Here is a 15,753-nt window from a genome sequence, read left to right on the forward strand (position 1 = left end):
GGGTGCACAAGTGACCCTTAGGCCTCCCACAGGTGTGCCCCCTAGTGGCAAGTCTGACATATTGGTGAGGTTTAGGTGCATACATAACATCACTCCCCCCCCCCGCCCCCTCCAAAGGCTTATGCACCAGTTATTTGCAAGTTGAGGCGATATGACGCCCTGTGTCCCCGGGTCGATCACCTGATTTGAATTCCTGGCCTGGGTGAGTTGGTCGGAACGTTGCTGCCTGGCCGAGTGCCTGGTGTGATGGGACAGACGTGGCCAGGTCCTTTCACAATGGTGGCCTGCTTATCGATAGTTTGCAGTCTGGTCTGGTCCAAACGCTTTCTGCGTTTGCTCAGTACATGGTTTCACAACCAAACACTCCATTTTCATCACACACACACACACACTCCATTCCCCTCTTTGTCTCACACAGTGCTCTCGGCCCCATCTGGGGGCCCTGAATATTGTCCACGTCACTTATTCTGATGTGGCGTGGAGGGGGGCCGTACGATCGTGGTGCATTCTCTGCTGATAGCAGGCGGAAGGCTCGGTCCTGAGCGACTCTGTCCGGTGACTGCGTAGCAACCCGGGACAGCCGGGGTCTGTAGGGAGTCTACCGCGACACGTGTGGTGCTCGGCTTGGTGATCTGGGCTGCCCGCTGAGGACTATTGTCGCTGACCCTAAGGCCTGGAGAGCCCAGGATGGGCCGATACGGCCCTGAGACTTTCAGTGGTAGCGGGAGGCCGTGTGGTCCCCCTGTGGATCCTGGGACGTAGTACGGAGGTTCCCGCACCACCGACTGTGTGTAGCCTCCCTGCCTTTCTTTGTAACACGTTGCAGGGTTTGCCCCACAGGGGGGGGCAATCTGATGGGATGAGCATTACGTCTTTGCGACGGATAAGCTGCAACACTCCCGTCTGGCGGTTCGCCGTGAGCAGGCGGTAATGTGATAACACATCACTTGCTACAAGTACTTTGTCAGATACATATACGACCGGTTGTTGTTTGCCCGCTACTTTGGCTTGTTTTAACGCACCCCCGACCCCATATGATAGTACACCATTGGCCGCGAAAGAACGCTCACATGGGTTCCACAGTGCAAACAACTTATTGGAACATAGTGGGTTCCTGGCCTTCTCAGCGGCCCCTCCCTTTACCTTTGCCCCAAACCCAGTGGCCTTCCTCGCTGGCCAACACATGCCTCTGTTCCGTAGCGGCCACATCCCGTGGTCTGGACGTTTCTCTCGACCCGTGGTCTGGACGCTTCTCTCGACTGCCGCCATCTTCCTCCCCAGGGATTCCCGCCTCTGGCGTCGGGAAGACACATTCGGATGGTTTCGGCCGGAGCCCCACTCCGCTTGGTCGACCTGGAGCCTCTTCCGTCGCCGCCAAGAGGTCGTCGGCTTCGGGTGCTGGGTACCTCCGTCTGTAACCGCTGCTCGGTTGATCTTCGCCTCCTGGTGGTCGCGATGAGCGGCCTGTGCCTCGGGGGTCTGCAAATGGATCTGCACTTCGACGCCTGGTTCAGCTGAAGGTGGGGGGCTTGCTCAGCCTTTGAGCAAGGGGAGAGGTTGTTCGCCGGAGAAGGTACACAGAGGTCTTCCCAGTCCCATTGCCTCTTGCAATGTCTGTCAGCTTGTAATGTTTGTAGCTCCACATTGAGGATGTGGACGTATTGTGTACTGCAAGTGCAGAGTTAATAATAAACAGAATTCGGCGGGTTTCCGGAGACTTCCGAGAGAGCTGCGCGCCATGTTAGGAAGCTGTGTGTGCTGTGCCCTGTGAATATATCAAACCTATGCTGATGATGTGAGAGACAAAGAGTGAGAGAGAAAGAGAAAGTCAGATTGAGAGATTGAGTGAGAAGGAAAAAGAGTAAGAGAGAGGCATAATCCCATTTGGCCCATCGTATCCACACCGGCCGGCCAAGAGCAACCCAGCCTCATCCCACTTTCCAGCTCGAGGTCTGTGGGTTGCAGCACTTCAAGTTCTTTTTAAATGTGGTCATCTTTTAACGTGGACAAAAATGTTCCAGGGTCAGTCTGGGAGCTGCTTAATATTTTTTGTTAAAGCTCCTGTTAATTGACGATGAATTTAAATTATGATCCAATTTTGAGTAGGCCCCAGTGAGATTTGAACCCACAACCCCTGGTTTACTAGACCAGTGCTCTAACCCCTGAGCTATGGGTCATTCCCCAGTTAGTGCTGTGTGTTTGAAGAATGAGGAGGGGTCAGTGAAACGCTCAGATTGTGTCTCATCCCCCAGACTCCTGCCTCCGTCTCTTCAATATTCGCTTCTCAACATCGATATATCGGGTCTTTCACGTAGTAAAACATCCCAAGGCAACTCAGTCACACTCTGTCCCAATCTCTCTGTCTCTCTGTCTCTGGCTCTCTCTCTCACTCCTGCTCCTATTTCTTGTGTTGTTATGATTGTTCAGGGATGAATCACCCAGTCTCAGAGCCACCCGTATATAACCCGATATTTCACACTTCCTGCTTTATTCCCAGGATGTGATGAAGGGGAAAATGAACCAGTTGGGGTTTTTACACATAATGCATCCCTCAGCGATGTGTTTGACCCCTGATAGATAGATAGATAGATCGATAGATAGATAGACAGATAGATAGATAGACAGACAGATAGATAGATGGACAGACAGACAGATAGACAGATAGATAGATAGATAGACAGACAGACAGACAGATAGATAGATAGATAGATAGATAGATAGACAGACAGATAGATAGATAGATAGACAGATAGATAGACAGATAGATAGATAGATAGACAGACAGACAGATAGACAGACAGATAGATAGATAGATAGATAGACAGACAGACAGATAGATAGATAGATAGACAGATAGGTAGATAGATAGACAGATAGGTAGATAGATAGACAGATAGACAGACAGACAGATAGATAGATAGATAGATAGATAGATAGATAGATAGATAGACAGACAGATAGATAGATAGATAGACAGATAGATAGACAGATAGATAGATAGATAGACAGACAGACAGATAGACAGACAGATAGATAGATAGATAGATAGACAGATAGATAGATAGATAGACAGATAGGTAGATAGATAGACAGATAGGTAGATAGATAGACAGATAGACAGACAGACAGATAGATAGATAGATAGATAGATAGATAGATAGATAGATAGATAGATAGACAGATAGATAGAACAAAACAGAGATTGATACACAGCACTAACTGGGGAATGACCCACATGCCAAAACAGGTAGCTCCAAAGCTCAGGGGTTAAAGCCCTGGTTTGGTAAACCAGGGGTTGTGAGTTTAAATCTCAGTGGGGCCTACTCAAAATTAGCTCAGTATTTAAACTCACTGTCAATTAACAAGTGTCTTAATAATAAATATTAAACAGCTCTGTAACCAACCCAGAAACAACAGACTCCTATTTGCCCCCTTCACCAATCTTTCTCACTCCTTTATTCTTCTCTCTATCTCTCCGCTTCTGCCTTTCCCTTCATTCTCACTTTCTATTTCCCCCCCTCTCATTGCCAGTCGCTCTGTCTCTCTCTCTGCCCTTTACGTCTCTCTCTCTCTCTTTCTGTCTCTCTCTGTCTCTGCCATTCGGCCCCTCGAGCCTGTTAGAGAGGGTGCAGAAAATATTTACCAGCATTTGTAGGATCTTGCGGAGACATCGTTGGTGGTATTTCTCCAGCGACTTGAGCTGTCCGCTGTACATGGTCCATGTCTCTGAGCCATACAGGAGGTCGGCTATTACTACAGCCCTGTAGACCATGAGCTGGGTGGTAGGTTTGAGGGCCTGGTCTTCAAACACTCTTTTCCTCAGGCGGCCGAAGGCTGCATTGACGCACTGGAGGCAGTGTTGGATCTGGTGGTCAATGCATGCCCTTGTTGATTGGAGGCTCCCGAGGTTTGGGGAAAGGTCCACGTTGTCCAGGGCCACAATGGGACACCTCCAACGTATGTGCAGGCGAGCTGCAAACCCTGCTAATCCTGCAAACCACCTTGTTGCAGAGGAGGACAGATCCACGGCGGAACATGATGAACCACAGCCTCAGACCGAGGAGGCAGAGGTATATGGGGTGCACACATTTACCACAAAGTGTCCCCCGATAATGCTGAAGGTTGAATTAAATGGGCTCCCGGTGTCCAGGGAGCTGGACACGGGCGCGAGCCAGTCCATAATGAGCAAAAAGACTTTCGATAAGTTGTGGTGCAACAAGGCTTCAAGGCCAGTCCTGACTCCCATTCGAACCAAACTTAGAACGTACACAAAGGAACTGATTCCCGTAATCGGCAGTGCTACCGGAAAGATCTCCTACGATGGAGCGGTGCACGATTTACCACTGTGGGTGGTACCGGGCGATGGCCCCACGCTGTTCGGCAGGAGCTGGCTGGGAAAGATACATCCGTCGACGACACCTCATGTGCCCAGGTCCTAAGCAAGTTCCCCTCGCTGTTCGAACCAGGCGTCGGGAAGTTCCAAGGAGCAAAAGTACAGATCCATTTAATTCCGGGGGCGCGACCCATCCATCACAAGGTGAGATCGGTACCTTACATGGTGAGAGAGAGGGTGGACATTGAGCTGGACATGCTGCAACGAGAGGACATCATTTCGCCGATCGAATTCAATGAGTGGGCCAGTCCGATCGTTCCAATCCTCAAGGGAGACGGCACCATCAGAATCTGTGGTGATTACAAAGTAACTATCAATCGTTTCTCCCTGCAGGATCAATACCCGCTACCAAAGGCTGATGACCTATTTGTCACGCTGGTTGGGGGTGAAAACATTCACGAAGCCGGACTTGACCTCGGCCTACATGACGCAGGAGCTGGTGGAATCTTCGAAAGGCCTCACCTGCCTCAACACGCACAAAGGTCTTTTCGTTTACGACAGATGCCCGTTTGGGATTCGATCAGCCACGGCGATATTCCAGAGGAACACGGAAAGCTTGCTGAAGTGGGTCCCGTGCACCGTGATCTTCCAGGACGACATCTTGGTTACAGGTCGGGACACCGTCGAGCATTTGCAGAACGTGGAGGAGGTCCTTAGTCGGCTTAATCGTGTGGGGCTCGGGCTGAAATGCTCGCAGTGCGTTTTCCCGGTGCCTGAAGTGGAGTTCCCGGGGAGAAGAATCGCGGCGGACGGCATCAGGCCCACCGATTCGAAGACGGGGGCAATCGAGAAGGCACCGAGACCACGGAACGTGACGGAGCTGTGGTCGTTTCTAGGACACCTGAACTATGTTGGTAACTTCTTACCGGGTCTTGGCACATTGTTAGAACCCCTGCACCCTCCACTGCGTAAGGGAGATGAATGGGTCTGGGGTAAAAGCCAAGAAAATGCCTTTGAGAAAGCTAGGAAGCTGTCATGTTCAAACAAATTGCTTGTGTTGTACGATCCATGTAAACGTTTGGTACGAGCATGTGATGCGTCGTCGTACGGGGTCGGGTGTGTATTGTAACAAGCGAATGAATTTGGGAAATTGCAACCTGTTGCTTATGCAACCAGAAGTCTGTCTAAGGCCGAGAGGACCTACAGTATGATCGAGAGAGAAGCATTAGTGTGTGTTTACGGGGTAAAGAAAATGCATCAATATCTGTTCGGGCTCAAATTCAAATTGGAAATCGACCACAAGCCACTTATATCCCTCCTTTCTGAAAATTAGGGGATAAATACGACTGCATCGGCCCGCATCCAGAGATGGGCGCTCACGTTGTCCACATACAACTACACCATCCGCCACAGGCCAGGCACAGAAAACTGTGCCGATGCTCTCAGTAGGCTGCCATTGCCCACCACCGGGGTGGAGATGACACAGCCCGCAGATTTAGTTATGGTAATGGAAACATTCGAGAGTGAGCAATCACCTGTCACCGCCCGACAGATTAGAACCTGGATGAGCCAGGGCCCCTTACTGTCCTCAGTAAAAAGCCGTGTGCTCCACGGGAGTTGGTCTAGTGTCCCGTTAGAGATGAACGAAGAAATAAAGCCATACCAGCGACACAAAGATGAAATGTTTAGACAGGCAGATTGCCTCCTGTGGGGCATTTGGGTAGGTATGCCAAAAAAGGGCAGGGGCACTTTCATTAGTGATCTCCACAGTACCCACCCAGGCATTGTAATGATGAAAGCGATAGCCAGATCCCACGGGTGGTGGCCCGGTATCGATGCAGACTTAGAGTCCTGTGTGCACAACTGTAATACATGTTCCCAGTTAAGCAACGCACCCAGGGGGGCGCCCCTAAGTTTATGGTCTTGGCCCTCCAAACCGTGGTCTGGGGTTCATGTCGACTATGCAGGCCCATTCTTGGGGAAAAATGTTTTTAGTGGTTGTAGATACGTACTCCAAATGGATCGAATGTGTGATAATGTCGGCAAGCACGTCCGCTGCCACCATCGAAAGCCTACGGGCCGTGTTTGCCACGCACGGCCTGCCTGATGTCCTTGTAAGCGACAATGGGCCGTGCTTTACCGGTGCCGAGTTCAAGGAATTCATGACCCGCAATGGGGTCAAACATGTCACGCCTGCCCCGTTTAAGCCAGCGTCCAACGGTCAGGCAGAACGAGCAGTTCACACAATCAAGCAGAGCTTGAAAAGGGTAACTGAAGGCTCACTGCAGACTCGCTTGTCCCGAGTCCTGCTCAGTTACCGCACAAGACCCCACTCACTTACCGGGCTCCCTTCCACTGAACTGCTGATGAAAAGAGCACTTCAGACAAGGCTCTCGTTAGTCCACCCTGATCTACACGAACAGGTAGAGAGCAGGCGGCTTCAACAGAATACATAACGTGATCGCACAAATGTGTCACGTGAAATTGAAGTAAACGATCCTGTATTTGTGTTGAACTATGGACAAGGTCCCAAGTGGATTGCTGGCACTGTTTTCGCCAAAGAGGGGAGCAAGGTGTTTGTGGTCAAACTCGCAAATGGACTCACCTGCAGAAAACACTTGGACCAAATCAAACTCAGATTTACAGACTATCCAGAACAACCCACAACACACTCTACCGTCCGTCCAACACACAGACGTAGCAACCGACCCAGCGGTTGACCACGAAGCAGAACCCATCACCCCCCAGCAGTCCAGCAAGGCCAGCTGCACAGCAGCCCAGCGAAGGCCCAGCAAATGATTCAACAACACCAGCATTTGCACTGAGACGATCAACCAGGGCAAGGAAGGCCCCAGATCGACTCACATTGTTAATAGTTACACTATTGACTTTGGGGCAGGGGGCGGGGGGGAAGTGTTGTTACGAATGTAAACCTGTAATTATCATGTCTGACCACCAGAGGGCTTATCTCCTGGAGTCCCAAGGGATCCCACAATCCCTTGGGAGCACCTATACTTAAGGAAGCCTCACAGGCTGGTGAGGCACTCTGGAGACCTGTGATAAAGGACTAAGGTCACACCTTACTTTGAGCTTGCAGTATCTCGTCTGACTCTTGATTCAAGACAGAACACCTTCCACTCTCTCTTTTCCCTGTCCCTCTCTTTCCTGCTCCTGCCCCTGAATTTACCAGAGCAGGTTGTTCCATAGCTCAGGGGTTAGAGCACTGGTCTAGTAAACCAGGGGTCGTGAGTTCAAATCTCACTGGGGCCTACTCAAATTTAGCTCAGTATTTAAATACCTCTCTCTCTCTTCTCCCTTTCCTGCAGATTCTTCCCTTCACCATCACACCTCTTTTTACCGCTTTTCCTGTCTCGCCCTCCTTTCCCTCACTCGCATCAACCGCTCCCCTTCCCCTCTCTCTCTCTCCCCTTCAACTGTCTCTTCTTCCCAGTCTCCTCTTCCCCCTCTCTCTCTCTCCTTCCCCTCTCTCACTCCATCCCCTCCCTCTCTCGCCTCTTCCTCCTCTCTCCTTCCCCTTCCCCCTCTCTCTCACTTCCTTCCACTCTCTCTTTACCCTTCCCCTCTCTTTCCTGCTCCTTCCGCTGACTTTCCGAGCGCAGGTGGTTCCATAGCTCAGGGGTTCGAGCACCGGTCTGGTAAATCAGAGGTCAGGGGTTCAAATCTTGCTGGGGCCTACTCAAAATTAGTTTAGTGTTTAAATACCTGACTGATCACCCCCTGACTCTCCCCTTACCGCAAGGACCACATCCAACTCCCTCCTGAACATATCCAATGAATTGGCATCAACAACTCTCCGCGGCAGGGAACCCCACAGACCAACAACTCTCCGAGTGAAGACGTCTCTCCCAAACAGCCCACCCCCATCCCAATAGCGTGCCCCACCCCGGCTCAGGACCCATCCAACACCGGGTCGACTGCCCCAACACCCAACACGGCCCGTCCCGTCAGAATCATCCCCAAATGCCGAACACCCCTGGATGTCGAGCACCCAGCCCCCGCGAAGACAACCACACCACATCCACCAATCGCCATCTGCGCAGTCAACCCGAAAACTCCCTGCACCGAGGCACAGAGCCCACAGGCCTGACCGTCCAACACACTTTGCCCCCTTGCCCAGACCTTCGCTGCAATGTAGCCCCTCCTATCCCCTGCCCCTCAATCCCCCACCCAAGTCTCCATTCATTCTTCCCTCTGTCTCCCCGCACAGGCCCCCACCTGGGGGGTGGTAAACTTCTGGGGCTGGGAATTTTAGCTCCCGCCGCAGAATTGGCCTGACCACCCCTCAATGGAAGCAGCGTGCAATTTCCCACACTCCACTTCCTTTGCAGGCACGACTCGGTGTTCATGTGACAGTGGGAACTGGTGTTCTCCACTCTCTGTCCTGTGACAGTGGGAACTGGTGCTCTCCACTCTCTGTCCTGTGACAGTGGGAACTGGTGCTCTCCACTCTCTGTCCTGTGACAGTGGGAACTGGTGTTCTCCACTCTCTGTCCTGTGACAGTGGGAACTGGTGCTCTCCACTCTCTGTCCTGTGACAGTGGGAACTGGTGCTCTCCACTCTCTGTCCTGTGACAGTGGGAACTGGTGCTCTCCACTCTCTGTCCTGTGACAGTGGGAACTGGTGCTCTCCACTCTCTGTCCTGTGACAGTGGGAACTGGTGCTCTCCACTCTCTGTCCTGTGACAGTGGGAACTGGTGTTCTCCACTCTCTGTCCTGTGACAGTTGGAACTGGTGCTCTCCACTCTCTGTCCTGTGACAGTGGGAACTGGTGATCTCCACTCTCCCGTCCTGTGACAGTGGGAACTGGTGCTCTCCACTCTCTGTCCTGTGACAGTGGGAACTGGTGCTCTCCAATCTCTGTCCTGTGACAGTGGGAACTGGTGCTCTCCACTCTCTGTCCTGTGACAGTGGGAACTGGTGCGCTCCACTCTCTGTCCTGTGACAGTGGGAACTGGTGTTCTCCACTCTCTGTCCTGTGACAGTGGGAACTGGTGCTCTCCACTCTCTGTCCTGTGACAGTGGGAACTGGTGCTCTCCACTCTCTGTCCTGTGACAGTGGGAACTGGTGATCTCCACTCTCCCGTCCTGTGACAGTGGGAACTGGTGCTCTCCACTCTCTGTCCTGTGACAGTGGGAACTGGTGTTCTCCACTCTCCCGTGCTGTGACAGTGGGAACTGGTGCTCTCCACTCTCTGTCCTGTGACAGTGGGAACTGGTGCTCTCCACTCTCTGTCCTGTGACAGTGGGAACTGGTCCTCTCCACTCTCTGTCCTGTGACAGTGGGAGCTGGTGCTCTCCACTCTCTGTCCTGTGACAGTTGGAACTGGTCGCCCTGGAACAACAAGCTTATTTTCCTCTTTTCCCTTCCCCCTATCTCTGTCACTCCTTCCCCTCTCACTCCCCTCCCCCCGATCTCTTCCCCCTCCCTCTCTATCTCTTTCCTTCTCCTTTTCTCTCCCCCTTATCCAGAAGCAGAGAATAAGTGAGAGAGACACGGAGAGAGAGCGAGAGGCAGGGAATGAGACAGAGAGACAGAAAGCCAGAGAGACAGAGAGATTGAGCCAGAGTGTGACTGAGTTGCCTTGGGATGTTTTACTACGTGAAAGACCCGATATATCGATGTTGAGAGGCGAATATTGAGAGACGGAGGCAGGAGTCTGGGGGATGAGCCACAATCTGAGCGTTTCACTGACCCCTCCTCATTCTTCAAACACACAGCACTAACTGGGGAATGACCCACAGCCCAGGGCAGGTGGTTCCATAGCTCAGGGGTTAGAGCACTGGTCTAGTAAACCAGGGGTAGTGGGTTCAAATCTCATTGGGTCCTACTCAGCTCAGTGTTTAAATTAGCAAGGGCTTTAATTATAAATATGAAACCAACCCTGGCACAACAGGCTCTCCCCTCTCCCCCAATCTTCCCTTCTCACTCTTCCTCTCTGTCACCTTCTCCCTCTCTCAATCCCTTTTCACCTTCTCCCTTCCCTCCTCTTTCTCTCTCTCTCTCACTCCTGCCCCTCTCTCTCGTACCCCTTCACTTTCTCTTCTCCCTTTTCCCGTCTCTCTCTCTCACTCCTTTCGCTCTCACTCCCCCCTCTCGCTCCCCCCTTCTCACTCTCCACTTCCCTCTCTGTCTATCTCCCTTTCCCCTCTCTTCCCTTCCCCCAGACACCACAGGCTCTCCCCTTTCCCCCACTCTCTCACCCTGCCATTCACTCTCCCCTTCTCCCTCTATCTCTCCCTTTCCTCTCTCCCTTAACCCCTCTCTCTCTCTCTCTCCCTTTCCCTCTATATCCCCTTCCCCCTCGAGAGAGAGGGAGAGAGAGAGAGAGAGAGAGAGAGCTCAGAGCAGGTAGCTGGGCCCTACTAAAACTGAGCTCAGTATTTAAATTCACCATCAATTGACAAGGGCTTTAATTATAAATATTAAAAAGCTCTGAGACCGACCCTGGAACTACAGGCTCTCGATTTATCTCTTCCCTTCCTCCTCTCTCTATCATTTCCCTTTATTTTTCTCTCTCTCTCCCCTCCGCTCACTCTCCTTCATCCTTTCTCTCTCCCTTCCCCCCTTTCCCACTCTCTCTCCCCTTCCTCTCCCTTTCCTTCCCCCTCTATCTCTCTCCATCCCCTTCTCCTTCTCTCTCTCCTTCCCTCTCACTCTCTCCCTTTTCCCTTCTGACTCGAACTTTCTCTCTCCTCTTCCCATCTCTCGCTCCCCTCCCCATCTCTCGCTCCCCTCCCCATCTCTCTCTCCCCCCCCATCTCTCATTCCCCTCCCCATCTCTCGCTCCCCTTCCCCTCTCTCTCCCCTTCCCCTCTCTCTCTCTCTCCTCTTCCCATCTCTCGCTCCCCTCCCCATCTCTCGCTCCCCTCCCCATCTCTCTCTCCCCCCCCATCTCTCACTCCCCTCCCCATCTCTCACTCCCCTCCCCATCTCTCGCTCCCCTTCCCCTCTCACTCCCCTTCCCCTCTCTCTCTCTCCCCTTCCCATCTCTCGCTCCTCTTCCCCCCTCTCTCTCTCCCTTTCCCTCCCTCTCCCCATTCCCCTCTCGCTCTCGCTTTCCCTTTACCCTTTTCATTCTCTGCCTCTGCCTTTCTTCTCCTCTCTCTCCCCTCCCTCCTCTTTCCCTCTCTACCCTTCCCGCTCACGAGACAGAGAGAAAGTGAAAAAGATACAGAGAGAGAGTGACACAGAGAAAGTGAGAATGAGAGAGAGACAGAGAGAGTGAGCGAAAGAGACAGAGAGAGAGAAAGAGAGATAGAGTGAGAGAGAGAGAGAGAGACAGAGAGAGATTGAGCCAGAGTGTGATTGAGTTGCCTTAGGCTATTTTATCTCCTTCCCTTCCCCTTCACTCTCTCTTCCCCCTCTCTCCCTTTTCCCGTCTCTCTCACTCCTTTCCCTCTCATGACGCCTTCTCACTCTCCCCTTCCCCCCTCTCTCCACCCCCATCTCTCTCTCACCTCCCCTCTCTCATTCCAACCCCTCTCTCTCCCTTCCCTCCTCCTCTCTCTCACTCTTATCCCTCTCTCCTCTTCCCCCTCTCTCTCCAGTCCCATCTCTCTCTCCCTCCCTTCTCTCCACTTCTCTCTCTCCACTCCCCCCTCACTCTCCCTTCCCCTCCCCCTCTCTCTCTCGTCCCCCTTCATTCTCTCTCCCTTTTCCCATCTCTCGCTCACTCCTTTCCATCTCACGGCCCCCTCTCACTCTCCCCTTCCCCTCTGCCTTCTCACTCTCCACTTCCCTCTCTGCCTGCCTCCCCTTCCCCTCTCTTCCCTTCACTCTCCCTTTCCCCCACTCCCTTCCCCATCACGACCCGTTCTACATCTTTTTACCCCTCTCTCCCTTTCCTGCTATCTCGCTTTCCCTGTCTCTCACTCATTCCCCTCTCCCCCCTTCCCCCTCCCTCGCCTCTCCCTCTCTCCTTCGCCCTCTCTCCCTTTCTCCCTCTCTCCCCTCCCGACCCACTCTCTCCTCCCTCTCTCCCATTCCACCTCAGCCTTTTCACTCTTCCTCTCCCTAATCTCTTTCCCATTCCCCCGCTCTCCCCTCCCTCTCTCTCTTTTCCCTTCCCCCTCTCTCTCACTCCTTCCCCACTCTCTCCCCTTCCCCCTCTCTCTCACTCCTTCCACGCTCTCATTTCCCTTTTCCTCTCTTTCCTGCTCCTTCCCCTGACTTGTCTAGAGGAGCTGGCTCCATAGCTCAGGGGTTAGAGCACTGGTCTTGTAAACCAGGGGTCGTGAGTTCAAATCTCACTGGGGCCTGCTCAATTTTGGCTTCTGTTCCTGAACTCGCTGTCAATCGGCGACAGGCCGACACCATCAACAGGAACCGACTCACTTCACAGTTTAAATACAGCCCAGAGCACTTTCACTTTCTGTGACCAGTCTGTAACCGAGTCTTCTTCATATCCAGTCTGAGAGCCACCGATATTTGTTTTAGATTCGTTGCGGGATATGGCCGTCGATAGCAAGGCCAGCATTTATTGCCCATCCCTAATTGCCCCTGGAGAAGGTCGTGGTGAGCAGCCTTCTTGAACACAACCGAGGGCCTCACTTGACCGTTTCACAGGGGCAGTTAAGAGTCAAACCCACATTGCCGTGGGTCTCAATATTCCTCACTGCCGTGCTCCACCTCACAGTCAACAAGCTCCCCGCTGGAGTGGAACTAAACTACAGACCCAGTGGGAACCTGTTCAACCTTCGATGTCTCCAGGCCAGGTCCATGCATCTAACCTGTCTAAACCCGTCAGAATTTTATATGTTTCTATGAGATCCCCTCTCATTCTTCTAAATTCCAGTATATATAAGCCTAGTCGATCCAATCTTTCTTCATATCTCGGTCCTGCCATCCCGGGAATCAGTCTGGTGAACCTTCGCTGCACTCCCTCAATAGCAAGAATGTCCTTCCTCAGATTAGGAGACCAAAACAATACACAGTATTCAAGGTGTGGTCTCACCAAGGCCCTGTACAACTGCAGTAAGACCTCCCTGCTCCTATACTCAAATCCTATCGCTGTGAAGGCCAACATGCCATTTGCCTTCTTCACCGCCTGCTGTACCTGTATGCCAACTTTCAATAACTGATGAACCATGACACCCAGGTCTCGTTGCACCTCCCCTTTTCCTAATCCGTCATCATTCAGATAATATTCTGCCTTCCTGTTTTTGCCCCCAAAGTGGATAACCTCACATTTATCCACATTATACTGCATCTGCCATGCATTTGCCCACTCACCTAACATGTCCAAGTCACCCTGCAGCCTCTTAGCATCCTCCTCACAGCTCACACTGCCACCCAGCTTAGTGTCAGCTGAAAACTTTCCGATATTACATTCAATTCCTTTGTCTAAATCATTGATGTATATAGTACATAGCTGGGGTCCCAGCACTGAACTTTGTGGCACCCCACTAGTCACTGCCTGCCATTCTGAAAAGGACCTATTTATCCCGACTCTCTGCTTCCTGTCTGCCAACCAGTTCTCTATCCACGTCAGTACATTACCCCCAATACCATGTGAGAAAGAGAGAGAGACGGAGAGACAGAGAGACTGAGGGAGAAAGAGAGATTGAGCCAGAGTGTGACTGAGTTGCCTTGGGATGTTTTACTACGTGAAAGACCCGATATATCGATGTTGAGAGGCGAATATTGAAGAGACGGAGGCAGGAGTCTGGGGGATGAGACACAATCTGAGCGTTTCACTGACCCCTCCTCATTCTTCAAACACACAGCACTAACTGGGGAATGACCCACAGCCCAGGGCCGGTGGTTCCATAGCTCAGGGGTTAGAGCACTGGTCTAGTAAACCAGGGGTTGTGGGTTCAAATCTCACTGGGGCCGATTCAAAATTAGTTTAGTATTTAAATTCACCATCAATTAACAAGGGCTTTAATTATAAATATTAAACAGCTCCGAGACAGACCCTGGAATTGCAGGATCCAAATCTTTCTCTGCCCTCCCCATCTACACAACCTGTTGTACATTTTTATCCCTCTCTCATCCTCTGCCTTCTCCTCTTTCTCCTCCCTCTCTCTCTCCCCTTCCCGCTCTTACACACTCGTTACCCTCTCTCTCGCTCCTTCCCCCCTCTCTCTCACTCCTTCACTTTTCTCTCTCCCTTTCCCCTCTCCTCTTCTCATCTCTCTTACACTCACTCTGCCCTTCCAAATCTCTCTCTCCCTTCCCCATCACGACCCTTTCTACATCGTTTCACCCCTCTCTCCCTTTCCCATTATCTCGCTTTCCCCGTCTCTCACTCATTCCCCTCTCCCCCCTTCCGCCTTCCTCGCCTCACCCTCTCTCCTTCCCCCTCTCTCCCATTCCCTCACTCACACCTGCCCCTCTCGCTCCCCCTTCCACTCTCTCTCTCTCCCCATCCCCTTCCTCTATTTCCCCTTTCCCTCTCTCTTCCTCCCCATCTCCCCTTCTCCACTCTATCCCCTTCTCCTCCCTCTCTTTCCCCTCCCCTCTCTCGCTCCCCTTTCCCTCTCTCTTCCTCTCTCTCTCTCACTCCTTCCCCACTTTTTCCGCTTCCCCCTCTCTCTCACTCCTTCCCACTCTCTCTTCTTCCCCACTCTCTCCCCTTCCGTCTCTCTCTCACTCCTTCTGTTATGTATGTAAACCTGTAATTACCGTGTCTAACCACCAGAGGGCTTATCCCGTGGAGTCCAAAGGGAGCCCACAATCCCTTGGGAGCAGCTGTATATAAGGAGGCCACACAGGCTGGAGAGGCACTCTGAGATCTGCACTAAAGGACTACGGTCACACTTACTTTGAGCTTGCAGCATCTAGTCTGACTCTTTTTTCAAGACATAACAACAGGCGACGAAGTACAGATGACGAACCCCAATGCAACAATGCGGAGAACTGTGAGCATCTTGGAGAAATTTTCGGAGGGAGATGATTGGGAAACCTTCGTGGAACGACTTGAGCAATACTTTGTGGCCAAGGAGCTGGAAGAAGAAGCGAGCACTGCCAAACCAAGGGCGATCCTCCTCACCGTTTGTGGGCATCAACATATGGCCTCATGAAAATCCTGCTCGCTACAACAAAACCCACAGACAAGTCGTACAATGCGTTGTGCACACTGGTCCGGGAGCATCTAAATACAAAGGAAAGCGTTCTGATGGCGAGGTATCGGTTCTACACGTACAAGAGGTCTGAAGGCCAGGAAGTGGCAAGCTATGTCACTGATCCAAGGGGCCCGACTCTCTGCTTCCTGTCTGCCAACCAGTTCTCTGTCCACATTAGTAATTACCCCCAGTACCATGTGCTTTAATTTTGCACACCAATCTCTTGTGTGGGACCTTGTTAAAAGCCTTTTGAAAGTCCAAATACACCACATCCACTGGTTCTCCCTTGTCCACTCTACCAGTTACATCCTCAAAAAATTCCAGAAGATTT

General features: G+C 51.9%; 5 non-coding genes across 5 annotated transcripts; 4 read left to right on the forward strand and 1 right to left on the reverse strand.

Moving 5' to 3' along the window:
* Positions 1 to 2,104: 2,104 nt before the first annotated feature.
* On the reverse strand, positions 2,105 to 2,176 carry trnat-agu (transfer RNA threonine (anticodon AGU)). Its single transcript has one exon. It is a non-coding gene; the product is annotated as a tRNA-Thr (tRNA).
* Positions 2,177 to 7,527: 5,351 nt separating this feature from the next.
* On the forward strand, positions 7,528 to 7,603 carry trnat-agu (transfer RNA threonine (anticodon AGU)). The gene has a single exon. It is a non-coding gene; the product is annotated as a tRNA-Thr (tRNA).
* A 2,506-nt stretch (positions 7,604 to 10,109) lies between these two features.
* On the forward strand, positions 10,110 to 10,182 carry trnat-agu (transfer RNA threonine (anticodon AGU)). Its single transcript has one exon. It is a non-coding gene; the product is annotated as a tRNA-Thr (tRNA).
* A 2,359-nt stretch (positions 10,183 to 12,541) lies between these two features.
* Positions 12,542 to 12,614, forward strand: trnat-ugu (transfer RNA threonine (anticodon UGU)). Its single transcript has one exon. It is a non-coding gene; the product is annotated as a tRNA-Thr (tRNA).
* A 1,503-nt stretch (positions 12,615 to 14,117) lies between these two features.
* trnat-agu (transfer RNA threonine (anticodon AGU)) lies at positions 14,118 to 14,190 on the forward strand. Its single transcript has one exon. It is a non-coding gene; the product is annotated as a tRNA-Thr (tRNA).
* Positions 14,191 to 15,753: the final 1,563 nt, after the last annotated feature.

The sequence above is a fragment of the Pristiophorus japonicus genome, unplaced genomic scaffold (assembly GCF_044704955.1).
Source record: "Pristiophorus japonicus isolate sPriJap1 unplaced genomic scaffold, sPriJap1.hap1 HAP1_SCAFFOLD_523, whole genome shotgun sequence".
In the NCBI taxonomy this organism is placed as follows: domain Eukaryota; kingdom Metazoa; phylum Chordata; class Chondrichthyes; family Pristiophoridae; genus Pristiophorus; species Pristiophorus japonicus.